The following is a 21,865-nucleotide window of genomic DNA, read 5'->3' on the forward strand; positions in this document are numbered from 1 at the left end:
GCTACTGTGCTCAATATGCAGAAAAAGAAAAGATCATCAAAGCTTGTTATGGCCTTGGTACAAGTATGGTTGTTCTTTTTGTTTGGACAGCAAATAGCAAGGTGAGGGCATTGTGCATCCATGATTTCCTGCTGCCATAGTACAAAGTAAAGTGTGGAGGTATGGATGGATGTGGTTGCTTTTGTCCTTTTGTCCCAAAATTCAAGTGAGCAAGCATGGCTTCTTTTCTGAGATTTTAGGTTGCTAAGATGTGTTCAATTGACAGAAAAATTGCTGCATAATTGCTGTCCTTTTGAGGTACAAGGCAAGGCATGGACAAGTATGGTGCATTTGTACCTTTCTTATAGTTCAAGTAACCAAGCATAGATTCACATGTGCTGCATAATTTGACTTTGCAAACACACTTAAAATGATATTTATGAGCTGTCCCAATTGGCCAAATGCTGAAAAAATGTTTGAGTCCAAAAGTCAACTCTTGGTCAAACTTACATTTAAATGAAAAAGGTCAAAATATGCCATTTTGATTGGTGAAGTTTTGGCTCATGAAATTTATATTTTTGGAAAGAGGGGATCAAATGTGACTTGTAGGAAAAAACCCCACCAAAATTGGCCAAACGGTTTGGGAGATATGGCCCTTTGAAGTTCAAGATTTTCTGAAATCGATTCGATCATAACTTGCCAACCACACATGGGAATTGAGAGTTCTAGGACTTTTTGGAAATGGGAGAACAAGATCTTCAACTTTCATGTTGGGCAAAAATTCATTTGAGGCTTGTATCATGATGTAAGTTTGAGGATCAAGACTTTCCATTTATGGCAGGTTTCAGTTACAGGCCCAGTTTCCGTTTTGGGAAATCTCTGATCTGGCTTCAGATTCTTCCATGATGGTGTTGGGCATGATGTATGATGACCATTTGGACATGAATGAACTCTCACAAACCAAATCCAATCATCCAATCACTGATTAAATGGACAGTTGACCAACAGTTGACTTTTAGGGCTTCTGACTGATTATGCATTGACTGATGAATTCCAAACCCTGATTCCTTGAGGACTTGACTTCAAATGATGTCCCAAGTTGTATGAACTCTTGATTTTTGACCATGGTGCCCAAATTCCACAAGAATGACCACCAACCATTGCTTTGACTGACAGTTGACTTTTTTTAGGGTTTTTGACTGTCTGTGTATGAACTGATGATCTCTGAGCCTTCAACCCTTGACCAAAATACTTCAAATGGACCTCCAAGCCATGTGAACTTGTTGGACAAACCCCAAGGCCTTGATTCAATGAGAAAATCTTTTGCTTGCTTGGTTGACTGATCAGGAGATTAGTTTGACCTAATTCTTGATTGCTTGCTCTTGAGGCAACTGAGGGACGATGCAATGCTATGCAATGGACCATGATATGCCATGACCTAATGTGAAAATGTATGCATAATGATAGGTGCAAATTTGAGGTGCTACAGCTGCCCCTATTCAATCAGCTGGGAACCCGAACGGATGATAGCGACGGCTGTCAGACTTTCAGGGTAAACAGGGATTGAATACCAAAGAACCGTAGAATTTGCACAGACTGGATATGATACAAAGAAAACCACGTCATTTACCGATGACGACTGCAATTGACAGCTTCAGGAAAGCGAAACCATTTACCGATGGTTAGAGAACTAGAACTTTGATATTTACCGATATCAACTTCAGCGAGACCATTTACCGATGGTGGCTGGGGAAAATAAACTTCTGAAAAACAAAACCATTTACCGATGGTTAGAATTGGAAACTTTGATATTTACCGATATCAACTTCAGCACAACCATTTACCGATGGCTGCTGGGAAAACAGATTTGATGTTGAAAGGAAGCAAAACCATTTACCGATGGTGGCTTCAAAGAAACTTGACATTTACCGATGTCAACTTGGCAAGACCATTTACCGATGGCTGCTGCAACTGGGAATTCGATATTTACCGATATCGAAGAAAAACTGGGCCATTTACTGATGGCGTCTCCACTTGGGGAGGAACAAAATCTTTGTGGTGATACCAGACAAGACGTTTACCGACGACTTCTGGGGATCTTGATTTTGTTGACCAGACATTTACCGATGACTGGGATGAGACTCGACGTTTACCGACATCGAAAGATGATGTTTACCGACATCAAAAGAATGACCAGACATTTACCGATGACTGGGGTGGGACACGATGTTTACCGCCATCGAAAGATGATGTTTACCGACATCCAAAGAAATGACCAGACATTTACCGATGACTGGGAATGAGAAATTTATTGGGGAGATACGAATATTTGCAACTGGAAACCAGATAGGACATTTACAGATGACTCTACTGGGGATTTCTAGCTGGGAATTATCAGACGTTTACCGACGACTGAGGAAACGACTCGATGTTTACCGACATCGAAAGATGATGTTTACCGACATCAAAAAATGACCAGACATTTACCGAAGACTGGGGTGAGACTCGATGTTTACAGACACCGAAACAATGGCGTTTACCGACACCAAAACAATGATGACCAGACATTTACTGATGACTGGAGAAAATACTCGATGCTTACAGACACCGAAACAATGGTGTTTACCGACACCAAAAATGATGACCAGACATTTACTGATGACTGGAGAGAAGACTCGATGTTTACGGACACCGAAACAATGGTGTTTACCGACACCAAAAATGATGACCAGACATTTACTGATGACTGGAGAGAAGACTCGATGTTTACGGACACCGAAACAATGGTGTTTACCGACACCAAACAAAGAAACACACGCGGGTGTTGATATGACACTTACTGGTATCACAAGAACGACATCTTAGATATGTCCAAGCAAGGTTGACCACCTGCTAGGGGTTTCTCTGAGGAGAAACAAACTTTCTGTCACCATCGGGTGAGGAAATAAACCTCTGTCACCATCGGGTGAGGAAATAAACCTCTGTGGGGAATAAACAATTCTGAATGCTGTCAAGAGCAACTGTAGCAGTCTTGCTGTGCTGATGTTGAATGAAATGATCCGCCTCTGCCGGGGATACGGTCTGGTGAAGTTAACACATGAATGCATATGTTTGAATTTTTCTATGGCGTAATGCTCCATATTGAATGGGAATGCTACGCGGTTTTGAGGATGCAATGATTACTACATGCAAAAATGCAAAATGATGAGAAACTCCGGCTGGGGAGCCAAAACTGATTGGGTACTCCAGCTCTGCGGGGAGACTCTTCTTGGGGAGATACTCTACGGGGAACCCTGCTTGAGGAATGGTAAAGCGACTTCACACTCATGTTGAAGAATAGCACTGCTGCTGGGGAAAGATAAACTCCGCCGGGGATATCCTTCAGTCCACAGGTAGGATAAATGCTGGAGATAAATTTTAGTGAGCCTGCCCCACTCGGGGGGTACAGGCCTGCTGGGGATAGGCAATCCTTAGATCTGTTGGGGAATAGAAGGCATTATCCGCGGATGTCTCTGCAGGGGAACATAGCTCTGGTAGCTTCCAAACTTGCTTGGGGAAAATATCTGTTGAGGAAACGTCCTCACAGATGCCAATCTGAAACAAACAGCACAACAAAATGCCCCCAGGGGGTACATGGACAAGATACGCTCAAGTGTCCTCAACATTCAAAATGATTTTCAAATGTTTCATCTTTCTGCACGTTATTGTGTAGCCTTCATGTTCTTATTATGCAATGCTTATCAAAAATTCGGACATTTTGCAAACAAAACAGTAAAAATAAAAACAGAAAAGCTATTTATCTGAATAACGACTTTTATTGATTGAAAATGTGCCTGAAGAGGCAAATACATTGGGAAGCAATTCCTAGAAAGAGGTAATTGCGCACAAAAGGAAAAATCTATTCTAATGGCAACGTGAACACGGCATCCACTATTTTCCAATTCTGTTATAACTCACAGATCGTCAGTTTTCCTCCCAACTCCTTGCTTTCTGAGAAGAATGACTGGACAGATCACATCTTTCGAGATGGCAGATGATAAAGCTTGATGAAGTACAGACAACTCAGACTGTAGTCTTCGCTTTAATCCCTAATTTTTGCCTGGATCGCCCTTTCGGGTTTTCAATCCACCGGGATACCCATTTTTGCCTAAGCCGCCCTTGCGGGTTTTCGACTTACCGGGTGTACAAATTCTTTTCATTTTATCCCTAATTTTTGCCCGAACCTTTTTTATGTTTTTTTTTGGTTCGCCGGGATGCCCATTTTTTGCCTGGACTCTTTATTCTTTTTGTCCAGCGGGTCAATTTATGCGAAATATTTTTTGACTACATCTGAGTTAACAGGAGACGGAAAATCTTCACCATCCATAGTTGTAAGCATCAAGGCTCCACCGGAGAAGACCTTCTTCACAACATACGGACCTTCATAATTAGGAGTCCACTTGCCCCGGTTATCTGCACCGGGAGGGAGGATCCTTTTCAAAACTAGATCACCGATCTGATAGCTTCGAGGACGCACTTTCTGATCAAAGGCTCGCTTCATCCTTCGCTGATACAACTGTCCATGACATACAGCTGCTAGCCGTCTCTCCTCGATAAGGCTCAACTCATTAAACCTTGTTCGAATCCACTCAGCTTCGTCCAGCTTGACATCCAACAAAACTCTCAGAGAAGGAATCTCCACTTCAACAGGTAGAACAGCTTCCATACCATACACAAGGGAGTAAGGGGTTGCCCCGGTCGACGTACGTACTGAGGTACGGTACCCATGCAAAGCGAAAGGCAGCATCTCATGCCAATCCTTGTACGTAACGACCATCTTCTGCACAATCTTCTTGATATTCTTGTTTGCCGCTTCTACAGCACCATTCATCTTCGGTCTGTAAGGAGAAGAATTGTGATGTTCAATCTTGAAATCTTTACAAAGCTCTTTCATCATCTTGTTGTTGAGATTCGAACCATTGTCAGTGATGATTCTCTCGGGAACTCCATAACGACAGATGATTTCTTTCTTGATGAACCGGGTAACCACTTGTTTGGTAACGTTAGCATAGGAAGCTGCTTCCACCCATTTGGTGAAGTAGTCAATCGCAACCAAGATGAAGCGATGTCCATTTGAAGCAGTAGGCTCAATCTTCCCAATCATATCAATGCCCCACATGGCAAACGGCCAAGGCGAATTCATGATATTCAGAGGGCTTGGTGGTACATGCACCTTATCAGCATAGATTTGACACTTATGGCACTTCCGAGCATACTTGAAACAATCGGATTCCATAGTCATCCAGTAATAACCCGCTCTCAACAATTTCTTAGCCATTGCATGTCCGCCGGCATGAGTACCGAAGGAACCTTCATGAACTTCCTGCATTAACATGTCTGCCTCGGGTCTGTCCACGCATCTGAGCAAGACCATGTCAAAGTTTCTCTTATACAACACATCATCCTGATTCAAATAGAAGCTTCCGGCTAGCCTTCTCAGGGTTTTCTTGTCATTCTTCGACGCACCTTCAGGATACTCCTGAGTCTTGAGGAAATTCTTGATGTCATAAAACCACGGCTTCTCATCACCCACAACAGACTCGGCTGCGAACACATACGCATGTCTCTCAAGTCGATTCACCGCAACATGTGGCACATGATTCCACCAATGGACTTTGATCATAGACGACAAAGTAGCCAAGGCATCATCCATTTGATTCTCATCTCGGGGAACATGATACAACTCCACTTTCTTGAAGAACGTCAGTATCCTTCTGGTGTAATCTCTATACGGAATCAAATGCGGCTGATTCGTATTCCAATCTCCGTTGACTTGATTGACCACTAGAGCTGAATCTCCATAAATGTCAAGCGTTTTGATCCTCAGATCAATGGCTTCTTCTATCCCCATGATACAAGCCTCATACTCAGCTTCGTTGTTGGTGACGTCAAATGTCAGTCTGGCAGAAAAAGGTATATGAGCACCTTTAGGATTGATCAACACTGCCCCAACACCGTTACCATTCATATTCACAGCCCCATCAAACATCAGTGTCCATTTGTCATCCGGGTCCGGTCCTTCCTCGACGAGAGGCTCTTCGCAGTCTTTCATCTTAAGATACATGATGTCTTCATCAGGGAATTCAAACATCATTGGCTGATAATCTTCAATCGGTTGTTCGGCAAGGTAGTCTGACAGAATACTACCTTTGATGGCCTTCTGGGACGTGTACTGAATGTCATACTCTGTTAAGATCATCTGCCAACGGGCAACACGTCCGGTGAGAGCTGGTTTCTCAAAGATGTACTTCACTGGATCCATCTTAGAAATCAATAAGGTAGTATGGTTCAACATATACTGTCTTAGTCGGCGAGCAGCCCAGGCCAAAGCACAGCAAGTTTTCTCGAGCAGTGAATATCTTGTTTCACAGTCGGTAAACTTTTTGCTAAGGTAGTATATGGCATGCTCTTTTCGACCAGACTCGTCATGTTGTCCCAATACACACCCCATCGAGTTCTCAGTCACTGACAGGTACATTATCAGAGGTCTCCCTGGAACTGGAGGTATAAGGATTGGAGGTCTCTGTAAATACTCTTTAATCTTGTCAAAAGCTTTCTGACAGTCATCATTCCACTTGATCGCTTGATTCTTTCTGAGTAATTTGAAAATTGGTTCACATGTAGCAGTTAGATGAGATATGAACCTTGCAATGTAGTTCAATCTCCCTAAAAATCCACGGACTTGCTTCTCCGTTTTCGGTTCAGGCATCTCTTGAATAGCTTTGACTTTTGCTGGATCAACCTCAATCCCTTTCTCATTGACAATGAAGCCTAAGAGCTTCCCTGATCTCACCCCAAACGTACACTTGTTCGGATTCAACCTCAGCTTGAACTTCCTCAACCGGTCAAACAGCTTCTGCAAATTAACCAGGTGCTCCTCTTCTGTCTGCGACTTCGCAATCATATCATCTACGTACACTTCAATTTCTTTATGCATCATGTCATGGAAGAGAGTCGTCATTGCCCTCTGATAGGTAGCACCAGCATTCTTCAGCCCAAATGGCATCACTTTGTAGCAGAACGTGCCCCAAGGTGTAATGAATGTCGTCTTTTCCATGTCCTCTGGCGCCATCTTGATCTGATTATATCCGGAGAAACCATCCATGAAAGAGAATACCGAAGATTGAGCCGTATTATCAACCAATACATCAATGTGAGGTAATGGGAAATCATCTTTCGGACTCGCTCTATTCAAATCCCGGTAATCGACACACATTCTGACTTTACCATCCTTCTTCGGCACAGGAACGATGTTGGCCACCCATGGTGGATAACTAGTAACAGCCAGAAAACCTGCATCCCACTGCTTCTGAACCTCTTCCTTGATCCTAGTGGCCATGTCAGGACTCGTTCTACGAAGCTTCTGCTTGACCGAAGGACATCCTTCCCTAAGAGGTAATCGATGCATCACAATGTCTGTATCTAAACCAGGCATATCTTGGTATGACCAGGCGAACACTTCTACATATTCTCTCAGCATCTCAATCAGCCTCCTCTTGACAGAGTCCTCTAAGGCAGCCCCAATCTTGATTTCCTTTTTGTCGTCCTCAGTACCCAAATTAATAGTTTCCAACTCCTCCTGATGAGGTTGGATGACCCTTTCCTCTTGCTTCAGTAGTCTGGCCAATTCTGCAGGGAGTTCACAGTCTTCCTCACTCTCCTCTTCAGCTTGGTAAATGGGATTATCGAAATCATACTGAGCCATAACAGAACTGTTCATAGTGAATGCCATAAGGTCGCTTCTGCATGTTCGATGCTTTGTTTTAGAAAAAGAGTTCAATAAAGTCACAAAAAACAAAAAACATTGCCATTTTTATTGTTTTGAAAAAAAAGGTGAGAATGAAAAATAGAAAGACAGGGATCACAAAATTTGTTCAAAAAATGTCCTTCATTAATGATAATCATTAAAACATGATGAGGCCCTACAAAAATGAATCACTACGCCTTGGGCAGAACGTAGGATTTTCATGCAAAATGACAAAACAACAGAAAATTACTCTGTCAGAAGAGTAACTTGAACCACTTCTTCAGCCGTCCAGTTGTTGATAGACCCCCCTGGTGCACACGGGCGAACCCAGTTGTCCAAATCACAATCGCTGTCACAGTCTTCAATACCGGTTGCGGAGACGTCACCATGATTCATCAGCCCAGCGCTGGTAAAAGTACTCGGACCCGCTTGACCCTTCTGCTCTGCTCGAAGAGGCTCATAACCAACACCAAATTTGTCTTCTTTGACAGGCAAATCCACCATCTTGCCCCAGCCTTCAGCTTTGCCAGAATCAACAACCTCCTTAGCCTGCTTGTAAGAAATGATTGAAGCACCAGGCTTCTTCTGCTCAGCATACGCCACCTTCTCAAGAGCCACAGTCTCAAACGCCTGGCATAAGGTTTCATGGATCTCGCCATCCACCTCAACATATTTGAACGAGGATAGATGACTCACCAGAATCTCTTCTTCACCGCACACAGTCACAATCTGACCGTTCCAGACATACTTGAGCTTTTGATGGAGAGTCGACGAGACTGCCCCTGCTGCATGAATCCACGGACGCCCCAACAAACAACTATAGGCGGGCTGGATGTCCATAACATAGAAGATGACATTGAATACCTCAGGACCTATCTTCACAGGCAAGGTAACCTCCCCACACACAGAACGTTTGGATCCGTCGAAAGCACGAACGATCAGGTCACTGGGATTAAGCACAAACCCTTCCGCATCAATCTTCCTCAGAATCTGCTTAGGCAACACATTCAGTGACGACCCGGTGTCTACCAATACGTGAGACAACACTGCCCCCTTGCACTCCATGGTGATGTGCAAGGCTTTGTTATGGTTTCGCCCTTCAGGCGGTAAGTCCAAGTTGGTGAAACCCACACCATGCCTGGTGCTCACATTGGCCATCACACCCTCCAGTTGATTGACAGAAATCTCTTGAGGTACGTAAGCCAGATTCAACATCTTCAGCAAGGCATTACGGTGTGCCTCAGAGCACATCAACAGTGAAAGTATAGAAATCTTGGACGGAGTTTGATTCAACTGGTCTACAATCTTGTAGTCACTCTTCTTGATTATTTTCATGAACTCCTCCACGTCCTTCTCAAATGACCCCTCGGGTGCTTCTTTCTGGACAGGTTCTTCCTCAACCACAGCTTGTTTACCCTTTGCTCTGGCGAGAGCCTCAGCATTATTGTCCCTCAAAGGCTGCGGTGCGAACAGACGACCGCTTCTGGTAAAACCTCCTGGACCCCCTACATTATCCACAGCCGGACCAACAGTTGCAGGAACTCTATTCGGTAAACCAATCGTCACTGGAGCTTGATTCACTGGTCTTGTCTGGCTTTCAGCCCTTCTGTAATTGCGGTGAGCATTATCATACTTCCACGGCACGACTTTACTATTCTCAACAGCCCTTCTTTCAGACGCAACGATAGTAGTTGGAACACTGATGGTTACAGGCACGGGAATGGTAACTGGGGTACCATTTGCTGCAGGTGCACCGACGACCCTTCGTCCACGTTCTTCAGACGGTTTAAAGTAAATGGTGATAGTTGACGCTGTTCCACGATCTTTTACAGCCCTACTGAATTGCAAACAACCTTCATCCATCATACCCTGGATACCGGCCCTTAACTGGTCGCAACCATTCTCAGATTCTGCACAGCCCAAACAATCCTTATCACAGCCCGGGTAGACACCCCCATTCAGCAGACGACCCTTCACGACTAGCAGAGAGGTCTGAACGTCATCAATATTAACAACCAGATCTTCAGCTTCTTTCCCTTCAATGTTGTTCATTCTATGCCCACTATGCTGAGGCATAGGGTTGTTCACGACGTTAGGCACCGGAGCGAAGTTGATTGCCTTGGCATCGATCAAATCTTGAACCTTGTGCTGGAAAGCTCGACACTTCTCAGTATGGTGGCCTGGTGCCCCAGAGTGAAAGTCACAACGGGCGTTGGCGTCGTATCCAGGAGGCAATACTGTAGGCGGAGCCATTGTACGCAACTCAATCATCCCCAACCTGAGTAGTTCGGGTAGTAGTTCTGCGTAAGACATAGGCAGAGGATCAAATCTTCTATCAGCCTGTAACTTCTGCCTAGGCTGGAAAGGGCGCTGCTGTTGTTGTTGTTGTTGTTGTTGCGGTTGTTGAACTCTTTGTTGTTGTTGACGAGGTTGAGGTGCCGGAATAGTCACTGCAGCTACTGGACGATATTGATCTCTGTTAGCATTTGTTCTGTACACACCCCCTCTGTGCTGTACAGCATTGGTCTCTCCTTCTCTACGGCGAGGTGCCCCAGAGAAGGGTTTCTTTAATGAAGACGAGGAACCAGCATCATGGATCCTACCAGCTTTGATTAGACTCTCAGTCCTTTCTCCACAAATGACAACATCAGAAAAACTACCGAACGGGCAACTCCCCATCCGGTCCATAAACACACCTTGAAGAGTACCAATAAACATGTCTGTCAACTCCCTCTCCAGCATAGGGGGTTGAACTCTAGCAGCCAGTTCACGCCACCTCTGAGCGTACTCCTTGAAGCTTTCATTGGATTTCTGACATAGACTCTGCAGCTGAGTCCGGCTCGGTGCCATGTCCATGTTGTGTTTATACTGTCTGAGGAACGCTTCACCCAGATCTCTCCAGCATCGGATCGAATCTCTCTTCAACTCCATGTACCAGTCCAAAGAAGCCCCAGATAGACTATCTTGGAAAAAATACATCCACATCTTTTCATCATCGGTATACGCAGAGATTTTCCTGTAGTAAGCCTGCACATGGGTGCGAGGGCAAGAAGTACCGTTGTATTTGTCGAATGACGGTGCCTTGAACTTGTGAGGGATCCTCAAACCTTCAACCAATCCCATATTAGTAACATCAAAACCAAGAGAATTTTGACTTTCCATAGCACGGATCTTCTCAGCAAGAGCTTCAACTTTGCGGTCTCTCTCATTAACCCTTCCCAGAACGTCTTCGTCTTCACTGAGCAGAGAGAACAAATCCTCTTGTCTGTCAACAATCGGAACAGGATTGCGGGCCGGAGCACGGACTACTCTGGCATTAGCGGCATCTGGAACAATAGGTTGACCGTTGATTCGAATACCCCCTAACTCATCACCTACAGCATAGTTGTTGACGGGTACAGCAGCAGCAATATTGTTATCATCGACTGGGCCTCCCTCTGGCGGAGCATGGTTGATCGGTGGATTTGCAGCCTCTTGTCTCTGAACCATAGCTCGAAGTTCTTCTTGACCTTGCGCAACCCCTTGCATCATATTCATAAACTGGGCCATGCTTGCCTTCATCTCAGCTAACTCAGCTTGAAATTGATCCATACTTCTCTGTTGATTCAGTCTTGTTGAGTAGCGGTGCGGACGTTGATCAGCTATCCTGCCTGAACAGGAACCAAGAGTGAGAAGTCACGATCAAGAACACCTGTTATGCAAAATGATATGAGTATGATGCTAATGATGCGTATGATGCACATGATATGCTCATTTCTCAGGCATTCAAAGAGCCTGACCCATCCTGAAAAGATGGCAACCTGCAGCGATAAGAGAACAAATAGATACCAGGGAATGCTGACATCCTTATACATACATAAGGGTGAAAAGGCATACAGCCAATGTCAACAGAATATCTGAATGAACAACGTACAAAGAAAAAGAATCCCATCCAACAAGCCTGGAGGTGATTCTCAACAAAAGATCCAAGAGATGGCCTACACGCAAATGAATCCCATCCAACAAGCCTGGAGGTGATTCTCAACAAAATACAAACAGAGATACAAACTAAGACAGACGGTCTTCTGGAATGAGGGTCTTCAGGTAATGGCACTGGTCGATCAACAGTGAGCATTCTGAACAATCTGGTAGAGGGGTGATCTTCTCTTTCAACTGTCTTCTCAGCTCCAAGACTTCTCCTCCAAGGTGGTCCTCTGATTTCTGTCTCAACTCTACTTCCTTCTTCAATTGGATGTCTTTATCTCTGAGTTGCTTCTCCAAGTCTCTGATTTTCTTCTGATAGTTGACTTCTGCTCTCTGCAGTCTCAAGCGCTCCCGGTGTTCTGCATCTAACATAGACTCCATCTCCTCATATGACCTCTTCTTACCTCTTGCTCTGCTAGCATCTTCTCCTTGCACCTCCCTGAGTTGATGGGCCAAGTGCAGCTTATCAGCTTTGGCTTTGTACAGCTCCATATGGGTGTCTTGCTCCTTCTCTCTCAAACGACGATTCTCCATCAGGGCTTGCTTATAGTGCTCAACAGGTACACTATCAGCAAGGATCAAGGGTGGTTGCTCCTGCAACGGCTCCATCCTATCATAGGGTAGCAGTAAAGTTTCCACTCTCTTCTTTACCCAGTCGGTGTAATCAGGCATAGCAACAGCAAACTTCTTCCCTAAGACAGATCCATCCTTCACACCAATAGACTTCCACGCTCTTCCAATCTGCTCCAACCTGACAAGGTCACTCTGCTTCTCAAAATACACACTTTCAGCTACCTCAGCCTCAAGTGGTCTTCCCTTCATCACAAACCCTAACTGGCGAAGAGAAAGAACCGGGTTGTAATTGATGCAACCCTTAGTCCCTACGAGTGGCACATTACGGAATCCTCCACAGCTCATAATGACGTTACGCACATCCATCCGGTAAGATTGCCACCTGATATCATAGGAGGTAAGAGACATAACCCTCTGAGTCCACTTAAGAGTGCTCTGGGTATCCACAAATGGTCCACTAGCTGGCAGAAGAGACAAGAACCATCTGAGCAAAAGGGGAGACAACACCTGATAGCCCCACCCTTACCATGCCTACTGTGAATAGCATAGTAAGTGTCAGCTAATAGAGTAGGAACTGGATTTCTTCCAATGAAAATACTGACTGCAGCATAGTCAACAAAATTGGGCATACTCGGAAACAAGACGATCCCATATATCATGACGGCCAACTGAGCATGAAAGGCTTCCCAACTCCCCTTCTCTGCTTCTTCTCTAGCTACCCTCAACAGAAACTTCAAAGGCAATCCAACAACATCCCCACTGGACTTCCAACTATCACTGACTTCCTTGATACCCAAGTGGAGAGCTCTGGCAACAACTCTGAAATCAACCTCCTTGGGCACATCCAAGAAAGGAACCTGATGCTGGATAGGAACACCCAACAGAATAGAGTACTCCTCGAGAGTAGGCGCCAACTGATAATCCTGGAAAGTGAAACAATGAAGCTCTGGGTCGTAGAACTGTAGAAGAGTCTGCAACGGCACCGGATCAACTACCATCTTCAACAGTGTCAGAATATCTCCATACTGATCAACAAACCCCTTCTGGTTACTACTGGTCATAAGGTTACTCAACTCAATCAGAGGCGTCAAAGGCTCACGGTGAAAGCTGTAGGAACAAGTCTTCCGCTTCAACTCTGGGACTGTTGCCATCTCTATCAGTGAACAAGCTCTGGAATGTACCTGAGAAATGATATGCATGCAGAGATTAGTTTTTTTTTTTTTTTTTTTTTTTTTTGATTTTTTTGATTTTTTTTCATTTTCTTTTTTTTTTCAATGCGTTTCTTTTGAAAAATAAATATGCTATGATGCACATGATGCAGACATGGCTGGCTGGTTGTGCAAACTCTGATACTAGGTCGAAGCTTCAGTCAAAATCGGAACATAAATCCCACTCAAGGTTAACTGAACACTGTTTGAACACAAAGTCACCATCAGAATCAAGTCACCAACAGAACCGAGTCACCAACGGTACCTGTAATAATGAATAACCCTTCCCCACTCACGGGTGTAGTCTAGGCCAGGGTAAAGCTTGAGAGAAACGCAGCATAAATAACCTTTCGCAGAATACTGTCATATACACACCCGAAGTATGTAACGACAGCATCCCACCAGGGTCTGAACTGCTCGTGATATCAATGTTCCGCTAAGTGGCGCCATACCACCCGCTTCCCATGAATCACTCTATTCCTAGGTATCCTAGATTGCACTCATGGTCTGGGTATTGGACCTTTTACCTCAACTGACTCTTCCCCCCACACAGAGAGAAACAGACAACCAGCCAGGTGAACAGATGAATAAATGCAAACATTAATGCAAACATAAATGCAAACAATAAACAATGAATGCAAACAGTAAATAATGAATGCAATAAATAAACACAGCACAAAGCAACCAAAACCCTAATCCTAGAGAGCGCTAGGAGAGACTCGCTCAGGGAAGATGGACCAGCATAGGTCAACTTCTCTATTTCCCCAGCAGAGTCGCCAGCTGTCGCATCGCGCGAAAAACCGGCGGGAAAAGAAAGGAACAACAGAGCCGCCACCGTGCGTTATTTATCCCAAAAGAGGGAAAGGAAACGCTCAGAGTAAACCTGGGAAAAGACATGGTCTCGCGACCAAAGAGAATGGGTTCGGGAGTCGGTTATGCGAAGGGAAGGTATTAGCACCCCTACGCATCCGTCGTACTCGACGGGATCCACGCACACTAGAAAGGAAAATTGGTTGCTAAACACTGCTCAAATACTCACACACACTGGCTGAAAGAGACACAAGAAACTGACTGAAACTGACTCGGCAGGATGTCGCATCCTGGGCCTACTTAGTCTATCAGGCATAGACATCAGAGTCCAAGTAGTTCGGACTGGGGAAACAACACATGCTCGCTAGGATGTCGCATCCTATGCATACGTATTTTCTCGGACGAGAGAAGAATCAGAGCATTCGTAGCTCGGCTGACACGCGCACAAACAAACTAGACAAAGGCAAACATGGAGCCTGAATGCCAATTGCTGGACTTACATCAGCATCCGAACCAAAACACACACAAAAAGGCAAACGTGGAGCCTAAATGCCAATTGCTGGACTTACATCAGCATCCGAACCAAAACACACACACACTGGAACCCAAATGCCACTCGATGGACTTACATCAGCTTCCAAAGCACACAACAACGCAACAAGTTAATAGGGAGTCGGAAACTCGAGCCTATAACTGTCAAACACACACAAAAAGAAAAAGGGCCCGGAGAGATCAGCTCAATCTCCTGCCTACATACTTCATCTGGTATGAAGATCAGGGCGATGTAGTTCCCCTACGCAGGGATAAAGGACTAGCCTAACCAGATAACAGAGGGAGACACAACTAGGGAGACTACGACTCGAGCCTAGAGGTTATCATGCAAATCATCCCTAAGTTAAGGTTTCTAGCTAAATGGCACAAGGGCCAACCTATCCTAAGTATGGCTCACACAGGAAGCAAGCCACACACACTTAACTTGCACAGGAAGCAAGCCAAGCAAAACCTAACTTGCACAGGAAGCAAGTCTAAACTAATCCTAACTTGCACAGGAAGCAAGTCAAACTATCCTAACTTGCACAGGAAGCAAGTCAAACTATCCTAACTTGCACAGGAAGCAAGTCAAACTATCCTAACTTGCACAGGAAGCAAGTCAAACAATCCTACAAGCACAGATAGCACACGCTATACACAAACAAGTGGCTCAAACAAGGGTTAGGTTTTAGTCGAAGGGTCATATCAACCTCAACAAACAAACCTCTGGAACTGGGTGAATGTTGCTCTTAACCTTGCCATTGAGGGGCTAAGGTGAAGCAGATGAAAGGATGAAGTGAGGATGAGACCTCACAGCTCTTATCCCTGGCCAGGGAGAGCTCAAGACAAGAATGTGTGGGTTCAGAAAGTGGGAACCCTTCTACACATTAAAACTGACTCAACTGTACAGTTGCACAAGATCTTGGGTTTGTATCTGCAATGCATCAACACAGTGGTGTGAGCAAGGCAGATGACACACTGAATAGTGGGGGATAGATTGCATATCCCTACCTTCCACCAATTGCCTCTTCACTTAGGAGGTCTTTGACTCTATGCAAGGACAAAGTTAAACATCCACAAACATTGCCTCTTAAGGAGGACTTCAGACAGTTGCCCGGCCAAGTAACAGGCCAGGTCTTCCAGACTACATGAAGTAAAAGAGACATACCTCAATGCAAATTGCTTATACAAGCAAAGCAAAGCAAAAAGTTCACAAGGAACTAAGCAACTAAAGCACCTGAAACAGTCAAGCAAATGTTAGTATGCAACTTCAAACAAAACAAGCAGAAACAGACAACAACAGTCCATTAGAGGCACATGGATGTGCAAGGCACAAGGCTTAGGGCATGTGAGCCAAGCCACCTACAAAACAAGGAGGTTAGACAACAATATTCAAGCAAGCTCAGTCAAAAGAATTGGTCTCAATGGCCATTTGATGGTCAACCTGAAAACACTAACTCAAAGGTGAGTAGCAGGACCACTAGGGCAAGCCTAGGGTCAAAAGTGAATGAGAAAGTCAAAACAGCAAGGGTTAAGCATCCAAAATCATGCTCAAACAATTAGGAAACAAAACCAATTGGTTTCACATGCATATCAGTCACTATCATCATCTCATGAACCATTTAGGTCAAGGTAGGGCAAACAGAAGCTCATAGAAGTCAACAGAAAGACTTAACTCAAAAACAATCTAAACATTTTCCAAAAATCACCAAATAAATCATGATCAAACCTAACACATAGCATAGTAAGCATGTCAAATTTCATCCCATTTGGACAAGTGGAAGGCAGTCAATGAAAATCAGAAAGTCAAAGCCAATTTGAACATGCCCAAAGAAGTCAACAAGCATGGGTCAACTTCAAAAAATCATATCAAATTGAAAACAGATGAGAAATGAATGAGATTAACACCAATGCCAAGCTTGAGATGTCTAGTTATCACATATCAAATTTCATGTTCATCTAATGAAGTATGAGAATTTCACAAATGAAATGGGAACATGTGTCACACAAAGTCAACCATTGACTAGGCAGGGGAGAAAATCTCAAACAATTAGGAAAATAGCTCAAATAAATCCAAGAAAATTCACATGTGAACTAGACATACAAGAGTAGGTTCATGCAAAAAATCAAGTCATTTGGAGGTAAGGAAGCATGGCAATGAAAATCATGAAGTTGGTCATCAATGGTGTGACACAAATTGTCACACCCTAATTCAAAAAATCATAACTCACAAACCACAAATGGTAAATTCACAAACTTTACATCAAAATCACCATGAATGTGTCTAGTTTAAGCACAAAAAATTTGAGAGCCATTGGATACATTCTCATCATTTCACAATTGATTTGGCAAGGTGTACAAAATTTGGTCACATGTCACAAACCCTAAGGCCATTTAAAAATCAACCATCCAAAAATTCTGGAAAAATAATGATAAAAAAGTAGAGATCATGATGAACACAACACAAAAAATCCCATTGAATTTGGATCAAAAATGAGCAAGTTATGAATTTTGGAAGATTGGTAATTAAAATGTGAAATTAATTGAATCAATATTTGGGAAAATGGCATTTTTGTAATATTTGATTCACTTAAACTAAACGGTGCCGTTTTGGGGCGACCAGGGAAATGTTTCTATTGGCTGGCTCCAATGAAACAGTAAATTTACAGCAAAACAACAACAATAGCCAATTAAATGTATTGTTTCTGGAAAAATGTGGTTAGGGTTTAACAGTAAGGTCATGCATTCATCTTCATGCAATCAACACCAAAACGAAATTCAAAAGCATGGCAAACCACATGGCAATAAAACAGCAAGGTTCATGTCATTTTCACACAAACAAATTTCAAGCACGATTCATGGAAAACTGGGCAGAGCTAGGGTTTATAAACAGCAGAGCATCATCATTGACCACAAAAAATTCACCCAGAAACAAAAATTGAGTACACCAATCCCATCAGCATGCAACATACATTAATAATCCAAGCATTGTTTTCCTTAAAACACAATAACCATCATGAATCGAAGACAAATACATTCATACATCAGTTTTCAAATCAAGAAAATCTCCCAGCATACTCAACCATTTTATGTGATTCAAATTTCAAAATGATTAGCATGGTGTGATCTAACTAAAGCATGCAATAGTTTCAGGAATGGTGGAACTCGAAAAACTCACCAAATCAGCAGGGCAATGGTGATACAGTTGTCATTTGATGATTTGGGCTTAAAACAGGTGTGCCTCAAGCTTAGTTGATGTTTGGATAGAGTGAATGAGATGCCAATAACAGGGCCAGTCTTTTTGCCGCAGTTGGAGGTGGCTAGTTGTTGCTGTTCATGGCAGGAAAATTGAGGGTGGAAGTCTGCTATTTTGGTGTTGCTAGTGGCATGGCAGGGTTTGGCTCCTTTGGACTTGACAGCAAATTTTGAAATGCCAAAGGCAGCCTGAATGCAGTGCAGTGTGTTAACCAATTTTTTCTGCTGTCACATGTGGCTATAATTAATGCTTGGTCTTGACAGAAAAAAGAGGAGTCCAGTTTGCTGCTAGGTTGCTTTGTGGTGGTAAGGCAAAGGCAAGGTTTGTTAATGAGAAACTGAGATGGACAAAACTGATGTGGTTGGCAAGGCAGGATTAGTTTGTTATGTTTGTAAGGTCTTGAGGGTGCAGTGTAGGGTTTTGAGTGTACAAGGTTGAGCAGTTTGGTGGAGTGGAGTCTTTTGACTTTTTGCTGTTGGGTGTGGTGACAGGGCTTTTGAAGTGCAAAGCAAAATGGCCAAGGTGAACTTCTATGTCCCTCCTCCAATTGATGCTGCCTGGTTCCTTTTGATGACAGGAAAATGAGGTGTATGGTCAAGGGTCAAATGCAGGGTTTTGGTGCTGCTTGAGTTTGGCAATTGATTTTACTGCAGTTGGTAAGGCAAGATTTTTACAAAATGATGAGAGATTGGCTGGACTGTTGGTTCTGTTATGTTGGTTTGAGGCAAGGCCAAGCATCCTCACTTTTGAGTCTTGGACAGGATTTTCAAATGCCCAGCTGTGGTTTTTGTTTTGCATCCATCAATCTCTACTGGTTTTTTGCCCCTAGTCGTATTTCACATGACAGGAAAACCAACATAACCCATGCTGTCTTGTACTGCCTGTTCCTTTTGACAGCATGGGCAATTTTGAAAAAGAAGGTCCAATGAGAGAGAGTTGTCTGCAGCATGGGCTGCTGCTGCTACTGTCCTCAATATGCAGAAAAAGAAAAGATCATCAAAGCTTGTTATGGCCTTGGTACAAGTATGGTTGTTCTTTTTGTTTGGACAGCAAATAGCAAGGTGAGGGCATTGTGCATCCATGATTTCCTGCTGCCATAGTACAAAGTAAAGTGTGGAGGTATGGATGGATGTGGTTGCTTTTGTCCTTTTGTCCCAAAATTCAAGTGAGCAAGCATGGCTTCTTTTCTGAGATTTTAGGTTGCTAAGATGTGTTCAATTGACAGAAAAATTGCTGCATAATTGCTGTCCTTTTGAGGTACAAGGCAAGGCATGGACAAGTATGGTGCATTTGTACCTTTCTTATAGTTCAAGTAACCAAGCATAGATTCACATGTGCTGCATAATTTGACTTTGCAAACACACTTAAAATGATATTTATGAGCTGTCCCAATTGGCCAAATGCTGAAAAAATGTTTGAGTCCAAAAGTCAACTCTTGGTCAAACTTACATTTAAATGAAAAAGGTCAAAATATGCCATTTTGATTGGTGAAGTTTTGGCTCATGAAATTTATATTTTTGGAAAGAGGGGATCAAATGTGACTTGTAGGAAAAAACCCCACCAAAATTGGCCAAACGGTTTGGGAGATATGGCCCTTTGAAGTTCAAGATTTTCTGAAATCGATTCGATCATAACTTGCCAACCACACATGGGAATTGAGAGTTCTAGGACTTTTTGGAAATGGGAGAACAAGATCTTCAACTTTCATGTTGGGCAAAAATTCATTTGAGGCTTGTATCATGATGTAAGTTTGAGGATCAAGACTTTCCATTTATGGCAGGTTTCAGTTACAGGCCCAGTTTCCGTTTTGGGAAATCTCTGATCTGGCTTCAGATTCTTCCATGATGGTGTTGGGCATGATGTATGATGACCATTTGGACATGAATGAACTCTCACAAACCAAATCCAATCATCCAATCACTGATTAAATGGACAGTTGACCAACAGTTGACTTTTAGGGCTTCTGACTGATTATGCATTGACTGATGAATTCCAAACCCTGATTCCTTGAGGACTTGACTTCAAATGATGTCCCAAGTTGTATGAACTCTTGATTTTTGACCATGGTGCCCAAATTCCACAAGAATGACCACCAACCATTGCTTTGACTGACAGTTGACTTTTTTTAGGGTTTTTGACTGTCTGTGTATGAACTGATGATCTCTGAGCCTTCAACCCTTGACCAAAATACTTCAAATGGACCTCCAAGCCATGTGAACTTGTTGGACAAACCCCAAGGCCTTGATTCAATGAGAAAATCTTTTGCTTGCTTGGTTGACTGATCAGGAGATTAGTTTGACCTAATTCTTGATTGCTTGCTCTTGAGGCAACTGAGGGACGATGCAATGCTATGCAATGGACCATGATATGCCATGACCTAATGTGAAAATGTATGCATAATGATAGGTGCAAATTTGAGGTGCTACAACCACTATACGGGGAAAAGGAAAATTTTGATGCAATTTATGAATATATTGTTCCTCGCATTAGTGGACTGGTACCGAAGGATAAATGGATGCAATTCTATGAAATGAGTCATCTCATAGCAAATGCGTATGATAAAGTGTGTATGGATCTTACAAGATACAGTTTCTCAGAAACATTTTTTCCACTGTGCACTGTCCCACCTCAAAATCCAAATGATCATATTTTATATGTTGGGTGGATTTTAAATCCGCAACACTTTGTTTAAGTTTATTTGAAACCAGGGTGCCATATACCACTTACATCACCAGAGTGAACAACTCATTCAACAATAAAAGTCGAGACTTGGCCGAACCATTTTATGGAAATGATGCAAGAGTTCACCAAATTAAGCGAAATTGAAAGAGAATCAAATAACCAAAAGTCAAAGGATATATATATATATATATATATATATATATATATATATATATATATATATATATATATATATATATATATATATATATATATATATATATATATATATATATATATATATATATATATATATATATATATATATATATATATATATATATATATATATATTAGCCGACGACAAATGTTTCGGTTCATTTTAGTTTTTATTCAACAATGTATTGTATGTAATCTTGTATTAATATTAATGATGTCTAATATATACATTTTCAAATATTTCAATACATTTTTATGTTTTCCAAAAAATTAAGTATTTTATATATGTTATGTTTCTTGCTGAAACATACTTTCAGTATCTTATGAGTGGTTTCAGAAATACATCTTCGGAATAACGGAACAGGGTGGTATCAGAGATGCATCTCTGGAATATCTCCTGGTACAAGATAGAATTTTAGAGGTTCATGTTTGTCTACAGTTACTATAAGTATGAGCTCTTGTCTCATGTTTCATACCAAAACACATTATACCAGAATGAACATCAATTGACATGTCGCATATGTATACTTCAACGATGCAAAGCTCCTAATTGAGTTTAAGTTCAATGAGTACACCCCTCTTGTAGATCTAAAATGCATACTACATAGTCTCCTACCTTATGAAGACAATAAAAAAATTGTGAAACTCTTGTATCGTTCACCGTCGATTGACAACGAATGGAAGATTGAGTTCAACAACTTTGAGTTGAAGAAGGGTGCAGATTTAAGGGCTATGTAAAATACTTTTTTCTGTTTAGAAACAAAAGCTCTAATCGAGGTGGATGCGAAGATTTCAAGATTAGTCAAAGATATTATGAAGATGTTGAAATGTCCACCTGGATATTGAAATGTAATGTCCGATTTATGTTTACATCACCTA

The sequence above is a fragment of the Lathyrus oleraceus genome, chromosome 5 (assembly GCF_024323335.1).
Source record: "Lathyrus oleraceus cultivar Zhongwan6 chromosome 5, CAAS_Psat_ZW6_1.0, whole genome shotgun sequence".
In the NCBI taxonomy this organism is placed as follows: domain Eukaryota; kingdom Viridiplantae; phylum Streptophyta; class Magnoliopsida; order Fabales; family Fabaceae; genus Lathyrus; species Lathyrus oleraceus.